At 42.8% G+C, this 21,867-nt stretch overlaps 1 pseudogene; it reads left to right on the forward strand.

The window, feature by feature from the left end:
- Nucleotides 1-4,188: 4,188 nt before the first annotated feature.
- On the forward strand, nt 4,189-5,050 carry LOC124237728 (ras-related protein Rab-40C-like; annotated as a pseudogene).
- The last annotated feature ends 16,817 nt before the right edge of the window (nt 5,051-21,867 follow it).

The raw sequence follows: 21,867 nt of genomic DNA on the forward strand, positions 1-21,867 counted from the left end.
CCTCATTTAATTCTTTCAGCGCGGTCTCTCCTTTAGGAGAGACTCATGAGAAAAAAAACTTCTTGGCCAAAACCTTGTCTTTTATCTTTAATTCTGAATCCCTTGTTTCTGTTATTTCTAGATACACCAAAAGAGGGACCTTGAAACTCACTGGAACCAAAACATTCATTATTCCCAAAAACTTATCCAAGGAAATCTTCAGGAACTAAATCAGAATTTAGAGTAAGTATATTTGTGGTGGAAGAATTCCTGTACACCCAACCCAGACCTACCTTCTGCCTTCTCAACAGGAGGCACTGGTTCAGGTCAGGCCATCTCTTGACAGCCCAAACTGGGGCCATTGTCCAGTCTGACTATTTGTTCTCACACCAGTCTCTTGCAAGGCTGCCGTTTTTACTCCTCTCCAGGTATCAAAATCTGGACAAGCCTTCAGGGCTCATTTTCAGTCCCTCTGATTCCTCCCCTCTGCTCCAGTGGTCTCAGCCTTGGCTGTATGATAGAATCTCCTGGAAGATTTAAATGGAAAACAAACAAACAAACCCAATATCCAGATCCCAGGCATGCTTATTTAATTGGCCTAGAATGGAGTACGAGCACTGGCATTTTGAAAGAGGTCCCCAGGTGATTCGAACATGCACAAGGTTTGAGGTACATTGTTACACTTAATTCCATTCAACTTGAATCATCAAAATTCATTTTGTAATTTAACTACATTTTCCATATTTCCATGTTTACATGTCTCAGCTTAGAGTGAAAAAGCCTCTGGTTCCTCCAATTGTGGATCTTTCTTTGCTCATCCAGTCAAGAAGTCCTTTTCTCCTTTAAATACAAAACAGACTCAGGTTGTCTTGAGCTTATGTATAAAGAAGGAGAATGTCACTTTGGGGCACGGGATTGAGAGCATCCCTTACTAGTTAACAGGCAGCATGTGCAAAGAATAGCAAGCCTTACTTCCCAGCAGAATAGGAGTTAAATCTGTGGTGGAATTTGAAGGGTTCTTGGCAGGACCTTTGACTTAAATATCTGTTTTACTCTTGGTGCCACATTAACTAAAGTTCTATCATTAAAGATTGATTTGTTTGGGTTAAGCTCTCACCTCTTCAGGAGCTTTTCATCAGTCATAATGAAAAGGCATAATATCCAAGTGTAACTCAGCAGCTCTAATTTAGATGGCATGATACACATACGGTAGCACTTGCTGAGGAGAGGAAAAAGCATAAGTAGGTGTCTGTGAGCAAAGGTTGCTTGAAAGTCCACGGAAAAAGTGGAGTATGAGGATCCAAATACTTAGAAGAGAACAGAGAAAACACATTTTTAATATGATCACCTCTAAATATCACTTTGTATAATTAGATTTCTTAAAGAAGAGCTGTCTCTTAGATAAAGATTATATTCTCTGTTCAGTGACTAGAGCAGAGTATCCTGGAGCCCTGACTCTGGATAGTTCCTGAAGTTTTGCAAGCCATATAAGTACTTGCTGATGGAACATTCTCTTATTGAATAAAAAATTTTAACCAACATTTTTACACAGATGGAAAGACAAGGCCCCTCCTCAGAATGAGACCCTGTGTAGATGGAGCACTTGTAAGACACAGCAAATATTTGATCTTAGAGCATGCTTGGGAGACAGACCACATTCCACTTCATTAAGGATGGCAAAAATTAGTCTGGAAAGTTTTCAAAGTAGTATTAGAAAGGTATATATAAATATAAAAGACAGATGTATACATGAGAGGTTAAATTTAGATGATAATGGAGGGGAAGTCCAAGAACTGATAAATTGGGCTAATAAAAGGAGCTAACAGTTACAGCATGACTATTGGGTTTTCTGCGAGGACTCCTAAAAAGAGCATCAGAGAGACAAGAACGCCTGCAGTGTTGGTAAGGGAAGTTGGCACAAGGAAGATGTTCCAAGAAAAAATTCATCAGGAAGATCCATTTCACCAGGGGCCAAAGCAAATCCCAGTGAGTGAGGATGAGGTGGGACCTGTACGACCTATTCAATTGTGTCAGGAAAGTTCCAGGAAGTCAGATATTTGAAATGTTCACATAGACAAAAAGCTGGATTTATTTGGTAAGAGAGGGAAGAGTGAGACTGGCCTTAGGAAGAGATGGCAAGAGAGGGGGAGAGAGGAAGATTAAACAAGACAAGCTTTAGACTGTAAAAGAAGAGAAAGATACAGATGAACAAGAGATGCAAAAAAGAGAACAAAAAGGGGAAGATAAAGTTTCCTGAGGAGAGCAGAAAGGATAGTTGGGCCTCAATGGGCACAAGGGGAGGAATGAGAAGGACCTGGTATCCTACTGCTGGTCTGGAGATGAAGAGGCCATGTGAGAGGAATATGAGCAGTCTTTAGCAGCAGAGAATAGCCAGCAAGGAATAGGGACCTCAGTCCTACAACCTCAAGGAAATGAATTCTATCAACAACTTGAATGACCTTCGAAGTGGATCCTTCGCCTGACCCTTCAGACAAGAGCCCAGCTCGGTCTTGACTTTGGCTTTATGATACGCTGAGCACAGAACAAATTAAGCCTACCTAAACCTCTGCTACAGAACTTTGAGCTAATAAAAGAAAGTTGTTTTAAGCAGCTTAGTTAGTAGTAATTTGTTATGCAGCAGTAGAAAATCAATACAGCAGCTGTGACAGTCACTAATGTGACTTTCCTGATAATCTGATTCTTCTCTCCTCAAGGATAACATTGAAGATTCTTCTCTCCTCCAGGACAATATCCTAACTGTCTGTGGTTAGGGTAGGTCATTTGATGGTTAGTTGAAGTAGCATGTGGGATACTGGGATAGCATATTTAATTAGTTGTGCCAGATACTGTATGGCTCCCATCTTCATGCCACAGGGGTCTTGGAAGCTTATGATAAAGTGAAGACTCCATTAGCCAGGTCCCTGCTTGGTGCAATGAGCAGAGAGCCACTGCTGACCTGAGTTAGACATTTAGTGAGAACAAGAAATAAATTTTTGTTGTGATAAACTCCTGAGGTTGGGGGGCGGGGGGACTGGGGTTGTTACTTTAGCATAACCTGGTCTATTCTTTCTACTACAGAAAGTAAAAATATCAAGAAATATGAGTGAAGAGGTGGGGGACAGATTTTAAAGAGAGAAAGTAAGTCTCTCTAAGTGGGTGACACTGAGCAGAAAACTGAATGAAGTGATGGAGTCAGCCATGTGAAGCTCAGAGGAGATAACGTTCCAGGCATAGAGAACAGAAAGTGGAAAAAGCCTAAGAAGAAGTGGGCTTGGCAAGCAGGAAAAACAGCATGGACAGTGGGTCTAGAGTATAAGAATCAAGAAGTAGGCCAGGGACAAGTCACAAAGGCTTATGGGCCATGGTGAGGGATTTGTATTTTATTCAAAATATATTAGAACTTCATCCACATGGGACAAATTTTAAGCAGCAGACATTATCAATCAAAATAGGTAGGTTATGCTGTAGCAACAAAAAGAAAATCTCAGTGCCTTAAAGCAATGCAGATTTTTCTCACGATTGCACTGTGTCCATTGTGGGCCCGGTAGGGATTCTGCTTTCTCTGTGGTCACCATCATTATCCTCACTCTAGGACCCAGACTGATGGGTCACCACTGTCCAGAACGTGCCAATCTCTGTGGCAGTGGGAAGAGTACAATCTGGAGGGTCTTGAATCAGCAATTAAATGCTCCAAATCAATAATGCAACTCAATAACACTAAGTTGCTTACAACCTCTTGGCCAGAACAAGCCACATGATCCCAACCATTCACAAAAAGGCAAGTAAGTGCTATCCTACCAGCTATCCAAAGGGACGGGGGCAGTGTGGTCAGTGGGTAACACTAGTGACTACCACAGGAGTGACTTCATATGATTTATATTTGTAAACTATCTCGGCTGTTTTGTGGAGAATATATTATGGAGGCAAGAGAAGAAACAAAAAAATCGGTTAAGAGGCTATCTCAGTTATCCACGAAAGACATGCTAGCGGTATGGGGGTAGTTGGCAGAGGCCAGGACCCGGGGCTGAGGTGCGGCGGAGGCCTCGGGAGCGGTGCGCCCCCACGGCCGCCCTGTACCCAGGGCGGTGGGGGAGGGCAGAGCAGCTCCGCGGGAGGCTTGGGACAGAGTGCCTGCGGCCGCCCCTCCCATGCTCCAGCGCAGCCAGCGCTGTGGGCACGCGGGTGCCGCCCGCGTGCGCATGAGCGAGGATGGGGACCCGGGGCAGCCCGGTCACGAGCTACGGACTACCTCCTCAAGTTCCTGCTGGCAGGTGACAGCGACGTGGGCAAAGGCAAGATCTTGCAGGACGGCGCGGCTGAGTCCCCGTACGCCTATAGCAACTGGATCGACTACGAGACGACCACCATCCTGCCGGACGGCCAGCGGGTGAGGCTGCTGCTCTGGGACGCGCCGGGCTGGGCAAGGTTGTGCACCAGGTTCAGGTCCTACTTCAGGAGCGCGCAGGGGCTCCTCCTGCTGTACGACATCATCAACGGATGGTTCTTTGGACGGTATTGACCGTTGGCTCATGGAAATCCACGAGCATGCGCCCGCGGTCCCCCAGATCCTGGCTGGGAACCCGCTGCCCCTGCTCTTGAAGCCCTAACCTGATAGCGCAGGCGCGCGCTTGCGCAGAAAAGAACTGCAGGACCGTCGAGGTCGGCCTGCTGTGCAACTTCAAGGTTGCGGAGTCCCTCACTGCGTTGTGTCCTGTCCTGCATCGTGCTCTTGAGGCGCAGCATGGAAAAGATCTGGAGGGCCCAACACAGTGTTCTGCCTGCAGGACCTCTGCCGCCAGGGCCATCATCTCCTGCACCCCTGTGCACCTCATCGACAAGCTCCTGCTGCCGGTCACCATCCAGAGCCACCACAAGTCCTTCTTGATGGCCAATGGCATGAACGCCGTCACGATGTACTGGTCCTCCTACTCGCTGGCCGATGGGTCCGGGGGCGATGGCAGCAAGGGCAAAGGCCTCAAAAGGTCCTTTACCGTCGACTATCCACCCCATCCCATCGCAGCCCCAGCCCCCGCCAGCCCAGAACTGCTCACGGAGCAACTGCAAGATGTAGCCAGGCAGGCGGGGCGCCGCGGCGGTGCGGACGCGCTCTGCGAGGGCTCGTGCTGGGGGAGCGCTCCTGGTTCGGAGCAGAGTAGACTCTGGCCACACAGCCCCTCCTGGGAAGCTTGGGGCCGCACCAACAGGCTTGGTGCCCTCAGCTGGGAAGAACTCCGCTGAAGGGTGGAGGGCTGCGCTGCTGCTGCTGCTGCGATCTTGGCCGAACAAGGCCGGGACCCCTGGGTGCGGCTGAGGAGCCGTCAGGAGGCGCTCTGCCTGGCCCCAGCCCGGCCTCCAGGGGACTCTCCCTGGGGACCCAGGAGGCCTGGCTCACGTTTCTTATGTATATAGAAGACATTTCGCTCCTTTTGTACATTTTTAATGGGCCAGCAGGGAAGCCTCAATGCAGCCAAGTCAGTGAGCCCACGTGGGCTGTGAGGACGAACCTGGGACCTCTGGAGAGGGAGGGGATTTGAGGCAAAGATGGACAAGAATCCGCCGTCAAAGCTTCTATCTTTCTTTGAATTACATACGCTTCCCACAGGGCTGTGGGTGCTGTGCAGGAGCCAGTGGGGACACAGGAGGCAAATGAAACTTTGAGCAGCAATCTCGGACCCTGACTACAGGTACTAGCCTTTCTGAGCATGGTCGTTTAAAAAAAAAAAGCGGTGTCTCATTTAAAGGTTGAGCAAACACATCTGTGGTGACGGATGGGGAAGTTTCAAAGGTGACTGATAAGTTTTGGCCCGACTGCCTGGATGAATTAAACTGTTCATTGCTAGGTAGAATATTCATGGTAAGAGTTGCATTAGAGATGGTGGTGAGAATCAAGGGGCTTACTTTTTTTGAAACGTTAGTGTTTAGTGCCTGGGTTTACCAGACTGAATCCCAGGGGAAGAGTTGAAGCCTCATCTCCTTAGAGATGATATGTATGTCTGAGAAATCACCATGAGGCCATCTAAGAAATGAGTTTTCTAGAGAAGATAACAGGGCAAAGACTGAAGCCTGGGACACTTCAACCTTTAGAGCTCAGGATGCAGAGGAGTCCTAAATGAGGCTGAGAAGAAACAGTGAAGGAAGGGGAAAATCAGAATAGTATGGTGGTTCCAGAGGCTAAATTAAGAAGTATTTTGTAAGGAAGGAATGAGTGATCAGCGTTAGCAAATGCTGCAAAAACATGAAGATAGTAAAGACAGTGGCCCGATGGACCTCACCAACACGCTAAACCCAACAAGGAGGATTAAGAAGAGATTAGATGGTGAAGGAATGGAGAGAATGATCACAGACAAGAACTTTTGAGTTTTGCTATAAAAAGAAGTAGAGAAATGGGATACATACAGGGGGTAAGGTGGGTAAAACTATGTTTTATTATTATCTTTTAATATTGGAGACTAACAATGCATTTGTATTACAATGGGAAATTGGTGAGGCAGGGAAGATATGGAGTAACTGCAGGAGCTCATTCCCTGAGAGGAAAAGAGGAATTAGCATACGATGAATGTAGACTCACTTTGAAAATTATAACATGCTGATTCAGAGAAGTTCTGTTAGTAGGTGTAAACTATGCCTTCTAGAAAGAAAAGAACTCAGCTCTGACTTTAAATTGTCAGTGATAAACTCTGAGAAAAAAACATAGAAGTACATTAAAAAATTCTAGGAGATGACTTCAAACAATCCTAAACTTTCTAAGCTTGGGGCGTAGCATCAACGCTATATAATATAGATTGGGAGGTCCAGCTGATTTAGTGACACTAAAATCACACTGAAAGAGTGTGAACTTCATTGCTGATGTCCTCGTAAGAGTCTCCTGCCTGGTTCGAATTTAAAACTCTCCCAAGATTTCCTTCAGTTACAAAACAAAGAAATACACTCTAATCAATATGCATAATTATGCATATTACAGTGTGAAGATGATCAACTTGTCTCTTGGAAATTTATGGTAAACACATTTTTTTTATAGTACTCTCCTGGGGTTTTGACACAGCCCCTCTGGTTCCTGGGCTATTTCTCTCCTAAGATCTACAATTCTATATAAAGGGGATTGTACTTTCCCCCCCGCCCATTTTACTCCCTACAGTACTGCTCTATGGCATCAACTTTCACCAGTCCTGCTGGGCCAGGGCCCCACCCTTATGAATTTATGTAACCTTATTTACCTCTTTAAGGGCCCTATCTCCAAATACAGTTACAATGGGGATTAGGGCTTCAACATATGAATTTTAGGGGCACAGAATTCCATATTAGCCATCTTTCTAATAAATTTGATGGCAATTCTAGCTTTACTTGAATAATGTGGCTTATTTCGTACTTTGACAACTCCCTCATTACAAAAATTCTTTTTAATCCCTCTCAGTTTCCATGACACTACCATTTCTTGATTCTACCTATTTCGTTATTTTATTGGCCACTCCTACTCAGTTTACATCCAAATTTCTCTTCCCACACCTTCCCCTAATTCTTGTTAATCTCTAGGCCCAGTCCTGAGGCCTCTTCTTATCTCACTTAAAATTATTTCACTATGGGGTATTAATTATGCCATAGCTCCAAAATGATAGGCTTACTGCTGACACACACTTTTGTAACTCTAGTCCAGGCCCTCTCTTGAGCCTCAGAATTGTGTGTGTTCACTTACTGAACATCCTGGAATCTGTTGAACATGTCTGACTATGATAGACACATGAGCCCAAAAAGCAGTAGGCGCTCAATACATATTTGTTGAGTTTATTCAGTTTACTCATTCATTCATTCAAAAATATTCATTGATCATCTACTAAATAGCAGACACTTTTGTAGGTGCTTCAAGTACATCAGTGAACAGAAGAGGCCAAGGTCCTTGTTCTCAAGGAGCTTCCATCATAGCAGATTACAGACAATGGTCAATAAACATACCAAATAAGTTAATTATACAGTATGATGGAAGGTGTTCAGTACTAAGATTAAAGAAAAAGTAGAGCAAGATAAGAGGGATCAGGGACAGGTCAAGGGGAAGTTTGAAGGATTAAATTAGATGGTCAGGGGAACCTCACTGAGAAAGGGAGGTTTAACAAAGGTTTGAAGGAGCTGAGTGAAGAAATACAATTGTATCACAGGCATCTCAAATATAATAAGTCCAATTCTCCCTTCAGCAAGTCTCTTCCCTGGAATTCCCGGTGTGATTTCCATTCATTCTTCTACTAAGTTAACCACATAAATTTATCTGCCAAAATGGGACACACTGGCAAAGGATGGTACTACAAGCATTAACCAGACAGCCCCAGACAAACTGTGATGTATGGACGTGTGGGTGACTAGCTATCACCCCAGGCAGAAACCTGTCAGTCATCCTTTCTTTCTTCTTCTCCCTCATCCGTCTCTTCCCCATCTTCTCCCAATAGATCACCAAGTCCGTTTGATATTATCTCCAGAATCTCTTTTTCTCCATTGGTACTACTGTTGTCTTAATTCAGGATCTCAGGATCTCTGGTAGGATAGACACATGAGCTCAAAAATGTTCCCTCTGTCTCTCCATCTGTTCCTCCTCAAATCCTTTCCCTATATCTCAAACAAATCTTCTTAAACACTCAAATCTAATCCTGATACTCTCATTTAAAATATTCTTCAGGCGAAAGAGGAGAGTGAAGGGCATATACAGAGGCTGACACGGGGCACCCTCCTCTGTCACCCTTCACCTACTCATGATGAGGGTGGAGGCCAACCCCGCCTGTGAGCTCCTGCTGCAATCCACCTCCGCCAAATGCCTTCTCTGAAAGGTAAGAACACGGGGGAATCAGCCAGTTTATCTTTGAAGTCCACAATTTCTGCAATTTCAAGTCTAAAACTCAGTGCCTCACAAAGATTAAATGCCCATTATTGTCCTTAAGATGTGGGAAATTAAAAATATATCAGATCTCTCTATATTTCCTATTTCAGTCCAAATGAATCCAATTAGGTTTCACTGCAAACTATAAAATACTCTAGGCCTATTTCCTCTTTAAATTGATTATAAATGTTGATGCTCTTAAGTATAAGTGCAAATTAATCTAGGGAATTCCACAAAATTTTATTTCTTAATTAAGCAATTTAAACTAAATTACTTAACTGAAATGACTACTCTGGCTCCTAAGATTGTTCAAGGTCAGACAAACGTAATCAAATGTAACATAGTGCTTTTTCACTCAGTATAAACCTTTTCGTCAAACTCGCATCACTGCTCTTGACTTGAGAGAGAAGAGAGGTGACCTCTTGAGCCAGATAATCTCTAGAGACTGGGACCAAGATTATCAGAGGCAAGACTGGGTGGCAACAGTGAGGCCGAATGGAGGAGTTTCTGGAAAATAGAAATGTGGTTTCCATTAAACTGAGAAGAAACTGGGGGCTTAGATTGTCCAGAAATTAAACTTTCTACTGATATACACCTGGCAATGCTCCAATGAGCGCAATCCATTTGGCCAGCCAGATGGACTAGTCCTGGCAGCTTTTCAGTCTCATGCACAAAGCATTTCAGCCCAGGGAAGAGAAAAATCCCCAAACAAAAATATAAATAGAGAAGACTCCAGCATTGTGGCTAAACAACGGGGAAGACTTGTGGTCTTACAGACGAGGTTTCCGCAACACTGTCTGTGCATTTCAGACATTCCAACTGTTACCTTTTTTCCTTGATTTTTTACTAGCTTATTTATCATGGGTGAAGGATGAGATTGCTTATCTGAGGCTCTGTGCTTTTGGCAGAAAACCTTTATAATGCTCACTTACTCTTTCCTGGAGGAAAGAAGGCAATTTCTAGCCTCTTTCTGAGAAAACATACTAAGTAATACCAACAAAGAACATTGATAAGAATCTAATCTGAAAGAGATCATTGAAAATGCAAACTTCTATATTGTCAACTATCAAAGGGGCTCAGGCTAAAAGGATGGACTCACCAAGGAGATTATTTATTTCTCATTTAGGATGACTTTACCTTTTTTCACTTTGAAACACCATGAGTCCAATTCAAGTCTCCCATTAGCTTGAATGAGAATTATCTTCTGTCAATCCAACTATGCATCTGAGTTGAAGTCCATTGATCATCTTTCAGCTGAACTGCCATGGCTACTCAATAATCATGGCCTATTTCCTATTCCTGAAGTCAAATGTTCAGAGAAGAGCATGACATCCCCTGAGCAGTCTAAGCATGTTTCCTACTTCCTCGCCCAGAGTTTGCTGAGGGAGGAATAGAGAGAAATCCATTCTAAGCAGCCATCCCAATTTATGCCTTTCATAATTTTGGACTTCCGAAATTACTCTAAATATATATTTTAACTCACTAATGAATAGGTTATTTGCGGGGAGTTGGAGAGTGTGAAGTAAATGAGAAAATGTTATTGTCTTTTACATATTGAACTTTTTCATGAAATACATTTTTTTCTCTTTAGATGTATAGATTCAGTTAAAACTTCAAAAATGATCCTCCCTCTTTCTTTCCCTGTCTTCATTCTAGCAATGATTTGCTTAGGTCTCACTCTGTGCTAAGTACCACCCTAGGGAATTTCTGTGAATTATCAATAAAATAAAGCATTTTTGGTAAATTCCAGGTATTACACACAAACTGCCTACATTTCCGTTAGTTAATCTTCAAGTTTCCTCCATCATTTGCATCTTCACAAGACGTCAAGTTGAAGGTCAAATATCACAAATATGGAATATTTTTCAATTTTAGGTTTGGTTTTTTGTGGTATTTGAGCCATATTCAGTCTAGCTTGTTTTGAAAACTAATTCCTTAACCCAATTTCAACTCTTCATTCAGAAATATTGGGAATTTTCTTTCTTTATTTCCAAAGAAGAATAATATGATTATCTGTCCTTTGGTATCAGCTGCCTTTTTAGGATCAATCCATTCATTCATGTTTTTCTGTCACTTTTGCACCCCGACCTTTGTCACCATTGGCTTAAGTTCCTGACAAAATCCTCAGAATCATGGCCTGCTATAGTCTTTTTGAAGAGTCATTACTTTAAATATATTTTCCACCATGATATGAGCTTTTTATCTTTCGCATGTTCCTTTTTTTGTTGTTTCTGTGAAACAAATTCAGAGTACTAGGACTGGAATACTTCAGGTTCATGCCTTGGCAAATATCCCTTAGCAGATATTTTCAGAGATACTAGGAAGCTTGCTGCCATCAAGCCCTCAGCATGTTTGCAAAGTGGGCATAGTTTGACCGTATCCCATTATCTGGTACTTTCCTTTCTCAAAGACCTTATGCTGTTATTCATCCTTTTGCTGGCCAAAGCAAGAGCCAATTTAAAAACTCAGTCTAATTTACATGTAATTCAGCGCACCCATTTTAAGTGTACAGTTCAGTGCATTTTGACAAATGGTATACACTTGTGTAACCACCACCATCATAGAACATTTTTATCACCCCAAAAAGTTCCCTATGTCTTTTAAGGTCAATCCTCCACCCCCTCCACCTCCTAACCCCAGGCCACCGTTGATCTACTCTCTGTCACTGTAGATTAGTTTGGCTACAAAACTACAGTTTTAGAATATCATACAAATTGAATCACGTACTACATGTTCTTTTGTGTCTGGCTTCTTTCACTCATAATGTTTTGTTTGTTTAAGATGTACTCTCTTAGCAACTTTCAAATATGTAATACAATGTTATTAACAATAGTCACCATATGTACCTTACATCCCTAGGACTTATTTATTTTATAACTGGAAGTTTCACTCATAATATTTTTAAGATTCATCCATGTTCTTGAGTGTATTGATAGTTCATTTCATTTTAGCAGAAATGAAATTCTATTTTATGGATATGCCACAACTTTTTTATGCATTCATTTGTTAGTAGGCATATGGATTATTTCCATTTTTTGGTTTTACTATTTGAGTAAAACTGCTATGAACTTAACTTGTACAAACTTTGTGTGGATACATCAGGGCTCTTTTGCAAGAAGAAATATAAAGAAATATTCGAGGGCTGTAAGTTCAGATGGCAAGGGAAGAGGCAGGTAATAAAAATGAATGAAGCAGACTAAGTATAAGATAAACGGGAGTCGTGAGGACTGTAGCAATTTACCACATCCAGGTTTTAACTCTTACTTTATGAAATGTTAGGAAAACTGAAGTGATAATACACTGCAACATCAAAAGAAAAGTGCTATAGGTCAACTCATTCCTTGGATCAGGTAACAAACAGCTCTTTTCAGGTTTTTTCCTTCCTGCAGGCTAAAGTATCATTAAGAAGGCATCATTAAGAAAACAAATAGTTCTAGACAGTCTTGGGTTTGAATTCATGATCCATACCTCCTAACTAGGTGATCTTAAGCAAGTTTGTCTGTGTTTATGAACCTTTGGTTTTTGTTATCAAAATGGGGATAATAATATTACCCATTTCGTAGCATGGAGGTAAAGCATAAAAAAATAAAGTATATCTGGAATTAGCCTAAACAGTCTTTCTGTCATTTTGGCATAAGCTACAATTTGATTACATGTCTTCCACATGCCAGGCCCTATGTGAGGCACATTACTCTCATTATCTTACTAAATTCTCATCTCATTAGCTAGACAAGAAACTGAGGCTGAGATAGGTTGAAAGCCATGTGATCAAAGCAGAAAATGAAGGCCACTAGCTCTGGCTGGAATTTGCCAGGCTTCCTCGAAGCATGAGCCAACAGCATAACAATTTTCATGGACTTTAGATGTATTTCTGCATTTGCAAAAGGCTGGGGCACATTTGAAGGGAAGCTTACTTTTTTGCAACAGTTACAGCTTCTGTCACTTGTCCATCAGCTACAGGTCTGATGTGCTCATAAAAAGCTGGGGGTCAAGCTTTTCTAAGAACTCGCCTTTGGCCAGCTCTAACCACATTGTCAAAAATGTGTCTCCTCCACTTGACTATAAGCTCCATCCCCAGGTCCTCTCAGAGTTTGAATATAATTTTCCTCATATCAATTTCAGGAACCAGCATCTTTAGATGAAGGACAAGTTTTCGTTGCTTCATTCCATTGTGCGTATTGCTATAAACTTTATAACATCTTTAGTAGCTGGAACAACCACTTGGGTGGTCTCAGTTGGCCTCATGACCAACTATGTATCTCTCTTGGTATAATATTGAGCCACTTATTTTCGAAATGATATCACTCTCCCTCCCTGGATCCCTGTTATTTCTTTGCTTATAATATGAGGGTGTGCCCTAGATGGTTTATAAGATTCTTCACAGCTTTAAATTCTCCTTAATTCAAATAATACCCACTGGTTACTCTCCTAGTTCCAATAATTTTGAAGTAACCTGGCATTTTTCTGAGATCAGGTTCCTATAGAACAGTGGCTCTCAGGACCAACAACATCAGCAGCGACTGGTCCACTTAGTTTGAGAACCACCCTGTTGAAAGAGAGAACATCATCCCTCTCCCTCTACTCTAAGTCTGTCCTCAAACATCAACGCTGGCTCCAACTCCACAGCAGCTGCCAGCTAAACCTCCCTGCCTTCTGCAGAGACTCCTGGAGTGCCTGGAGAGCTGCTGGAGGGGTTCATCAAGAGGATGTGACTGCTGCTTCATCTGTGAGCTGGACCCAGGCAATCAGAGGCTCCTCACCCCCTCCCTGGACCTTGGCATGTACATTTCACCCACTCTTCCCATAGTGGAAACCGTTTCAAGGACGCAGCCTTGAGAGAGCAATGTGTTGTTGAGACCATCAGGACAGTATACATGACTGAACCCAGTAGAGGCCTCTGTGTGAACTTTTAAAATTCTGGTGGGTGGATACAGAGATCTCATCTTGCAGCCAATCAAGACAAGACTCATATGTAAAGTCCCTTGCTTATTAAACCTGCCACCTCGCAGTCTGGAGTGGTTTACCTCTTTCTTCAGTCTCTCCTTGCCCTCCATGTATAGGGCTCAGTTTCAGATTTTACCTGAGGAACTCCTGGGGTTGGGAACCACAAGAGTTCATCAGATTCCAGTCCCCTGGCCCCTGTGACGCAACATAACATCTTCATTGGCCTCCTTAATGAATAATGAGGATAATTTCACTTCCCAAGAAACACATAACAACTTTCCAAAATTGAGTGTCAGTTTATATGCAAAGCCTATTGAATGGCTTCTGGTTGGTCAAGGGGAGAAAGGAGAGAAGGTGTTTTGCGGGGGAAGGGAGGTGTGCATGTGTCTGTGTGGTTGGGGATTGAATCGAGGATAGGAGTCAAGAAAATCTTCTGCCTGAGCATCACATTCATGGAGGAGCTTGAATTTAGAATTCTGATATAATTTCCAAATTAGTTTATGTGTAAACTCACAAAGGTACACTTGAAAGATAGTCATTGTTTCATTTCTGTCCTATTTCTGGATCATACTTCCTGTGGTGTATTGTGAATTATTTTAAAAATAAATGCTGTACTTACCTCATAGACAACATAATTATATTGCATTGGGCTTTCATGAAAGTATTTAATTTGTTAATATATTAAGTTCTTGGGCCCTATGTTTGCAATTATTCATGATAACGGACTAATAGCCTCAATATATCAACTTGTCCTGGCCTCGTTCCCTTATAACAAACTCTAGGAAGATATTCAGTGTCTAGATGAGCAGGTATGGGAGTCCAACATCAGACCCCAAATGGATACAATGCAACCTATGCTAATAAGTTCTCCTTAAAATTGAACTCCTTGAAGCAGTCAAGGTACTTCCTAATTTCATGTTTTATCTAGTTTATATCAAAAGTCAACAAACATTTATCACATGCTTAGTATGTGCCAGACACTGCATTAATACTGAGGAAACAAAGACAAAAAAGACAGCCTGTATTCTCCAAGTGCTCACAGCCTACCAAGGGAAAAGACTTGAATAATGGGTATAATTCATTGTAATAAACACTGTAAGAGAAGTACGCACAGGATACATTTTAACTGGGGAAAAGGGAAAGCGTTCTGGGGAAGACACCCAAAATGATGGCTATGAATGTGCCGCACTACTTTCCAGGACAGGAACAACTCGGGCAGAAGCTAGAGCGTTTGAAATAAGAGGGCGATGGTAAAGAGCCACAACAGCCAGCTGGGTTTTGCCACAGGCTAACCGGAGTGAAGTGGACGTGGGAGCAAAAGAGCCCCACTCCAGCTCTCATGGTTTCTAAAACCCCTAAATCTCTCACTCCCTCCAATACTCAGTCTCTTTTTGTTTGAGAGCTTTCTGCCTGAGAAAACCAGGGGACTGAAGACAGGGACCTGTTGGGCTTTTCCCACCAGGTCTGCCCCTGCTCCCCAGGAGCTGGCAAACTGGGCCATTCAACATCTGGGCAGCAACACACGGCCACTAGGCTCCAAGTTCTCCTCCCTGAAAAGTATGGAAGGCAGAAGGATTTTTAAAAAGAAAAAGAAGGGGAAAAAAAAGTTCTGTGTTAATGCAAACAGATCCGTGTATCAGCAGAGAGTTATCAAGGTTAATGAGAAAAATTATCTCATCAGAACAACCCTGGGATGGAGGCATGCACGCAGGAGCTGCTGCCTCTCTAATCTGGGAGCGCTGGGCCTCGCGTGCAATGCGATCCATCAAAGTCACTTCCTCAGCCTTCCCAACTTCCCCGGGGACCACGGCCCCCCTCCTGCCACTGGGAAGGAAACCAGTTGCTAGGAGGGTCAGTGCAGGTGGGTAGCCAGCACGAAGGGGACACCAGGTGCACCCAGAAGCAGACAAGTGAGCAGGGAGCTGGGCCCCAAACCTCCTTCTGCCTGTGAGGAAGCCAAGAACCCAGGATGCCTAAGCAGGTGTCAGGGGAGGTAGGGAAACATGTGCCCTCCACACACACACAAGCGTACACACCACACACTGCACACACACACACACACACAACACGGACATGCACCATACACACAAATACATGGACACACCCACGCACACACACCCCACATGAACACACCACGCATGTCCACACGGCACACACAGACACACAGGCATGCTGTGTGTCCTGTTGTCATTTGTTTTCAATCCTTCATCCTTTATGGGAAATAACTGTTCAGCCAGATGCAATTTCAAAAACACTTGTCCTTAGTTCCTTTGGCAGGAGCCTGGAACCTCCACCTGCTGCCAATCCTGTGGGTAGAGAATTTTCTGTTTTGTTTTGTTGCATTTATTGTGGTGGTGTTGATTTAGTTTTGCTTTGTTCTGGGGAAGGCAGGAGGCAGCAGAGAAGTAGCAAGGAAACCACAACTTTTGCGAGGGATCCATCCTACCTGCCGCGCAGTTTGCCAGAGCGCGTGCCCACCCACGGTTCCACTCACTGCCTACTGCAGGGGCCCAGTTCCCCTTACCATTGCCTTAATTCCCCACATGAATGTCAAGCCTACCACTAGCAGCAGGCGCTCCTCTTTGACCAGACCCCTTTCTCTTGGCTACACCTCCACAATTCCTAAAATTTCTACACTTTGCTCAAGCCCCACCCACTGTGGGAACCTTTTAGTCTTCACTGATCTTCCTTCTCTTCAGGCATTCTGTACTAAAGTTACAGTAACTTTAGTACTCTAAAGCACAGTTTAGCCCATAATTTATATTGACTGGTATTCCCACTAGATTTCAAGGATGTCAGTCTCCACTTCTCCAGCCAGCTTGTAAGTGGCTGCAGGGCGTGATCAGTGTTTTAAGCATTCTGGCATGCTCCCTCACTCAGCTCCTGGCAAAATTGGGGTAGCTGGTTTGCAATTTTCATCTTAAGGCATGGCCAGTAAATTTCATATTCATTATATTTCTTTTTTTGACAGAGGCTTTATTTGAGAAACTACGTATTTTTCTATATGTTCTCTGTTTCCATGCATTGCTGAGAACTTTTAAAGATGGTCCAGATTTACAAATTGTTCTGCAAAAACAGAACTTGCCTTGACATAGTTGTCAATATTCTACAGTAGTGAAGCCCTTGGGAATGGGGAGGCAGAGGGGAAAGCTCAGGAACTACTAGCCCTAGTACCTGGAGCTGACCTCATTTGATGACAAAGATGCCCTCCTCATGTTAGCAAAGAAGAGACACAGTTTCTAGGCAACTCATTGAGGTTAAACAATTCCCCAAAAAATCCTATACAAACTGTTTGGCCAGTGTGATCAAAATATAGTGCAATTTACCCATTCATCAGATATGTATTGATTGCCTATGAACTATATTCTGGACTCTGAGTAGGGCACTGGAGCTATAACTCTGAACACGACACTTATGAAACTTGTACTCTAGAATTGCGAATGGTGACCACTACCATGAAGGAACTGGAAAGTTGTGGTGACAAAGGAGGAGCTGGAGTGGGAAATGGGGGCAGGTGAGTTGGAGGGAGTGGGGACAGGTGTATTGAGAACTAACTTAAGTAAGGTAACCAGAGAAGGTGAGGACATTTAATGACCTAAAGGGGGAGAAGAAGGCAGACTTCAGAGAGTAGGGGAAAAGGTAGTTTGTTAAGTAGAATAGTTGGTTTTGTTCAGCTCTATAGCCACTCATTATTCAGGGCAGCTGCCTAAACAATGAGAGACCTAGGTCACAATTATAACAGCTAATTCACATTTACTGTTCACGCACAAAATGCTATCCTTACAATATCGCTCCAGATATCCTATTGCAAATGAGGAAATTGAGATCAGAGAGGTAAAGAGAGGTTGGAGATCCAACCTGGGTCTAATGGATTCCAGAGTGGGTGCCTCCTCCCCCGTTCTAATCGTGGGTAAGAGCCACTTAACTCCAGGGTCTGAAAAACTGTTCGGAGAGTGTGTCCTACTGATAGTATGTCTGTAAATCAAATCTTAAATAAATCACAACTGTTTACTTGTAAAAATCAAAGACATACCATAAAGTACATTTAGGAATAGGGAAGAGTCAAACAATTAAGCAAATAATTCCAAAAGGTCAAGAATGGCTGGCTGTCTTGAAGCTTCCTGCTATATATTATATGTTAACATTCACTGGTCTCTAACTGGAGAAACAACAGACAAGTATTATTGGCTCCAATTTTTCCTTCTTTCATTCCACAGATATTTTTTGAGTACCTGTTATTTGCCAGACACCATGGGAGGAGCTCAGGATACAGATAAATACCATATTGCTGTCCTAGAATTGACATGCAATACTTTGGAGAACAAAGAGAAGAGAAAATTATAATACGGTATGGGAAGTACTATGATAGAGGTCACCAGAGGGGCATCTGAGGGGCAGAGATGGTGTTAAGAGAATGTCGACAAATGCTCCTTGAAGGAGGTGATTTCTGAGCTCAGTCGCTGGAACCTTAGTAGAAGTTAATCAGGCAAAGGCTATAATCCAAAAGAGATAGCAGGGAACATCGTGGGAACTTCCAAGTAGCTGTTGTGTCTGGCTCTAGAGTGTGGGCCATGAGGGTGAACACAGTAGGCAATGTTGAAATCTAACCAGAGACCACACTGTGAAGAGCCTCTACACCGTGATAAAAAATTAGAATTTTACTCTGAGATCTATGGGAAGCCAATGTGTGTGAAAATTTCAGCAGAGGAGTGGCATTGTTTTTAGAGTAATCTCTCTGACAGCTGTGTGGAGAATGAATTAGAAGGAAGCGAGACCAGAGGCAGAGTAGGGAGGGATCCATGCTGTGTGCCAGGCACTGTCCTAGTCACTGGGGCTCTGACCATGAACAAGGCAAGGATGGAGCCAATAGGCTAGTGAGAGACACAAAGTTACACTGACAGATCCCTTTTTATATTCACCACCAAGAACCTCAAACGAATCCTTTGTGCTGCCCAGCAATCCTGCTTTAAATCCACTCACTCCTCCATTCCCCTAGATACTATTTCATCACTTCTCTTCCCTCAAATTGCTACTTCCTCCCAGAACCTCATACTTAGTTGTTGACCCTGCTTCCCATTTCACTGGGAAAATGGAAGCAGCAGAAGAGAACCGCCATAGACTCTCACCACCACATCTGCCCACCTTCAGTACCTGCACATCCCGACACCCCCTGCCCAGCACCAGATAAGCTCACTGTGCTCCCGTCTAAAGCCAATCTCTCTTCTATCCTGGATCCCATTCCCTCTTGCCTGTTCAAGGCAATTCTCCCCTGCTCTCCCAAGACATTTTTGTTCACCCATAAATCATTCCCATCAGCATATAATATGCTATTACTCTTCCCATCTTAAAATCCTCTTGACCCACTTTCCCCACCAATTGCTGCCGTGTTCCTCTGCTCCCATTGATAACAAATCTCAGAAGAGTTGTCTATACTCACTGTTCCAATCCCTCTCCTTCCAATTTTTCTCTGTAAACCTGTTACAGTTGGGCTTTAAGCAGAAATTGTTTTGCTAAATCCAGTGGTCAATTCTCAGTCCTCATCTTAAGTGACCTATTAGTAATGGTACAGTTGCATAAATCCTCTTCTTAAATTTCCTTTCTTGACCTCACTTCCAGAGCACATATTTTCTTGGTTTTCTCTCTACCTCATGGGTCATTGCTTTTTGGTCTCTTTTGCTGATTCCATCTTTTCTCCCCAACTCTTTATGTTAGAGTGCCTGGGATGCTGTCCTTGATCCTATTCTCTTCCCTTTATACTCATACCATCTATATACTGACACCTTACTAATATATATACATAGAAATCTCAGCCCATTCCTCCACATTTTAGCTTTACATATGCATCTGACTTCTCAAGACCTCCACTAAGACATCTTATAGATGCTCAAACTTAACATGTCCAAGACTGAACTTATCCCATAAAGCCTGCTCCATCAGCAATCTTCCCCATCTCAGATGATAGCATCTCCATTTTTCTAGTTTCTCAGGCCAAAAGTCTTGGAGACCACCTGGCTTCCCTCTGTCTTTCACACTTCACATCCAATCCATAAGCAAATCCTATAGCTCTACTTTCACACCCCACATCCAATCCACAAGCAAATCCTATATCTGTCACAGTATGGCTAGAATCCTATTACTTCTGGCTACCTTCACTGCTACCACTTGATCAGAGCCATCATTTCCTATTTCAAAAGCCTCCTAACAGGTCTTTCTGTTTTTACTCTTACTCTCTAAAAAAATCTATGTTCACCACTAGAACAATTTCCTGACACTTATCACTCATTGCTCAAAACCCTGAGTAACAGCCAAGGTACCTACAGTACCTAAAAGACACTACATAACTTGTCCTCCCACTCACCACTCTGACCTCACCAACTTTCTCTCCTTCACTCACTGCTTCAGCCATTCTGACTTTCTATCTGATTGGGTCCTATGATATCGTGATTTATAATGAATATATATTTGATCTTTGGCCCTGCTTCTGGAACAGAGCTCCAAACACCATTGGAATTTCCTAAGTGATGAGAGCTATAAAGATGTCTTTTATTATGTGAATGAAGTGACTTTTGGAATGTACCTAAGGATGGGGACTGGTTGCCAGGAGAGCCAATCATGTGACTAGAGGGTTGGTCCCACCCCCCTGACCTCTGGGGAAGGCAGAGGGGCTGGAGGTTGAATTCAGTTACCAATAGCCAAAGATGTAATCAATCATGGCTGTGTAATGAAGCCTCCATAAAAACCTAAAAAGGATTGGGTTTGGAGAGCTTCCTGGGTGCTGAACATGTGGAAATTTGGGGAGAGCCGTACACACAGAGAGAGCATAGAAGCTCCACACCCTTTCCCCATACCTTGCCCTATGTACCTCTTCCATCTAGCTCTTCCTGAGTTATATCTTTTTATAATAAATTAATGATCTAGTAAGTAAAATGGTTCTCTGAGTTCTGTGAGCTGCTCTAGCAAATTAATCAAACCCAAGGTTGGGGTCATTGGAACCTCCAATCTATAGCCAGTCAGAAGCATAGGTGACAGCCAGAACTTGTGATCGGCATCTCAACGGGGGTGTGCAGACTTGTAGGACTGAGTCCTTAACTTGTGAGATCTGATATTATCTCCAGGTAGTGTCAGAATAGAGTTGAATTGTAGGACATCCCTCTGGTGTCCGAGAACGGCTTGTTGGTAAGGGAAATCTTCCACCCACACACACACATGGGAATTGGTGACCAGAACCTTTAGTCCTCAAATTCTCCAGATGCACCTTCTCTTAAGGTTTTTTGTATTGTATGTTTCCTCTTCTGAGAAGGTTTTTCCTCTACATAGCCCCATATACTCCTCTAGATACACTCTCACCTCATTTCTGTTTTTGCCCATATTAAACTTTTTTCATAAGGCCTACTTTAAGCACCCTATGTTAAATAGAAACCCCTTACCCGACTAGCATTCTTGATCTCCTCTACCCTGTTTTATTCTGTAGCACTTACCACCTTTTACTTTACCATATAATAATGTACTGATTTACTATATTTTACATTTGTATTGCTCTCTGCCCACCAGAAGGTAGGCTCCTCAAGAACATATCTTTGTACATTTTGTTCCATTATGCATCACATTTACCTAGAAAAGAGTCTGTCAAATAATAGGCATTTAATGAACATTTGATGAGTGAATGAATAGCAATGTGTTAAGAAGGAACTGAAGGATGCGCCTAAAATGAGACAATGTGTATGGAGAAAAGAGATACAGGAGATGAAGAAGGTAAAACTAAAGAATCTCTTTGATTGAATTCAGAGATAGAAGAAAGGAGTAGAGGATGATTCCCAGATTTTAGGCTCGAGTATCTCTGTCAAGGATGATTCCATTGAATGAGATAAGAAGTGGGAATTCAATTTGGTACCTGGTTGTGGGACACTAATGTAGAAAGGTCTATTTCTCAAGATTTTTTTGTTGAGACATAATACACAGACTACAAAACTGACTCTGTTAAAGTGTACAATCAGTAGTTTTTAGTATATTTACAAAGTTATGTAACCATTGCCACTACCTAATTCCAGAACATTTTCATTGTCTCACAAAGAATCTCCATACCCCTT

The sequence above is a fragment of the Equus quagga genome, chromosome 4, assembly GCF_021613505.1.
Source record: "Equus quagga isolate Etosha38 chromosome 4, UCLA_HA_Equagga_1.0, whole genome shotgun sequence".
Lineage (NCBI taxonomy): Eukaryota > Metazoa > Chordata > Mammalia > Perissodactyla > Equidae > Equus > Equus quagga.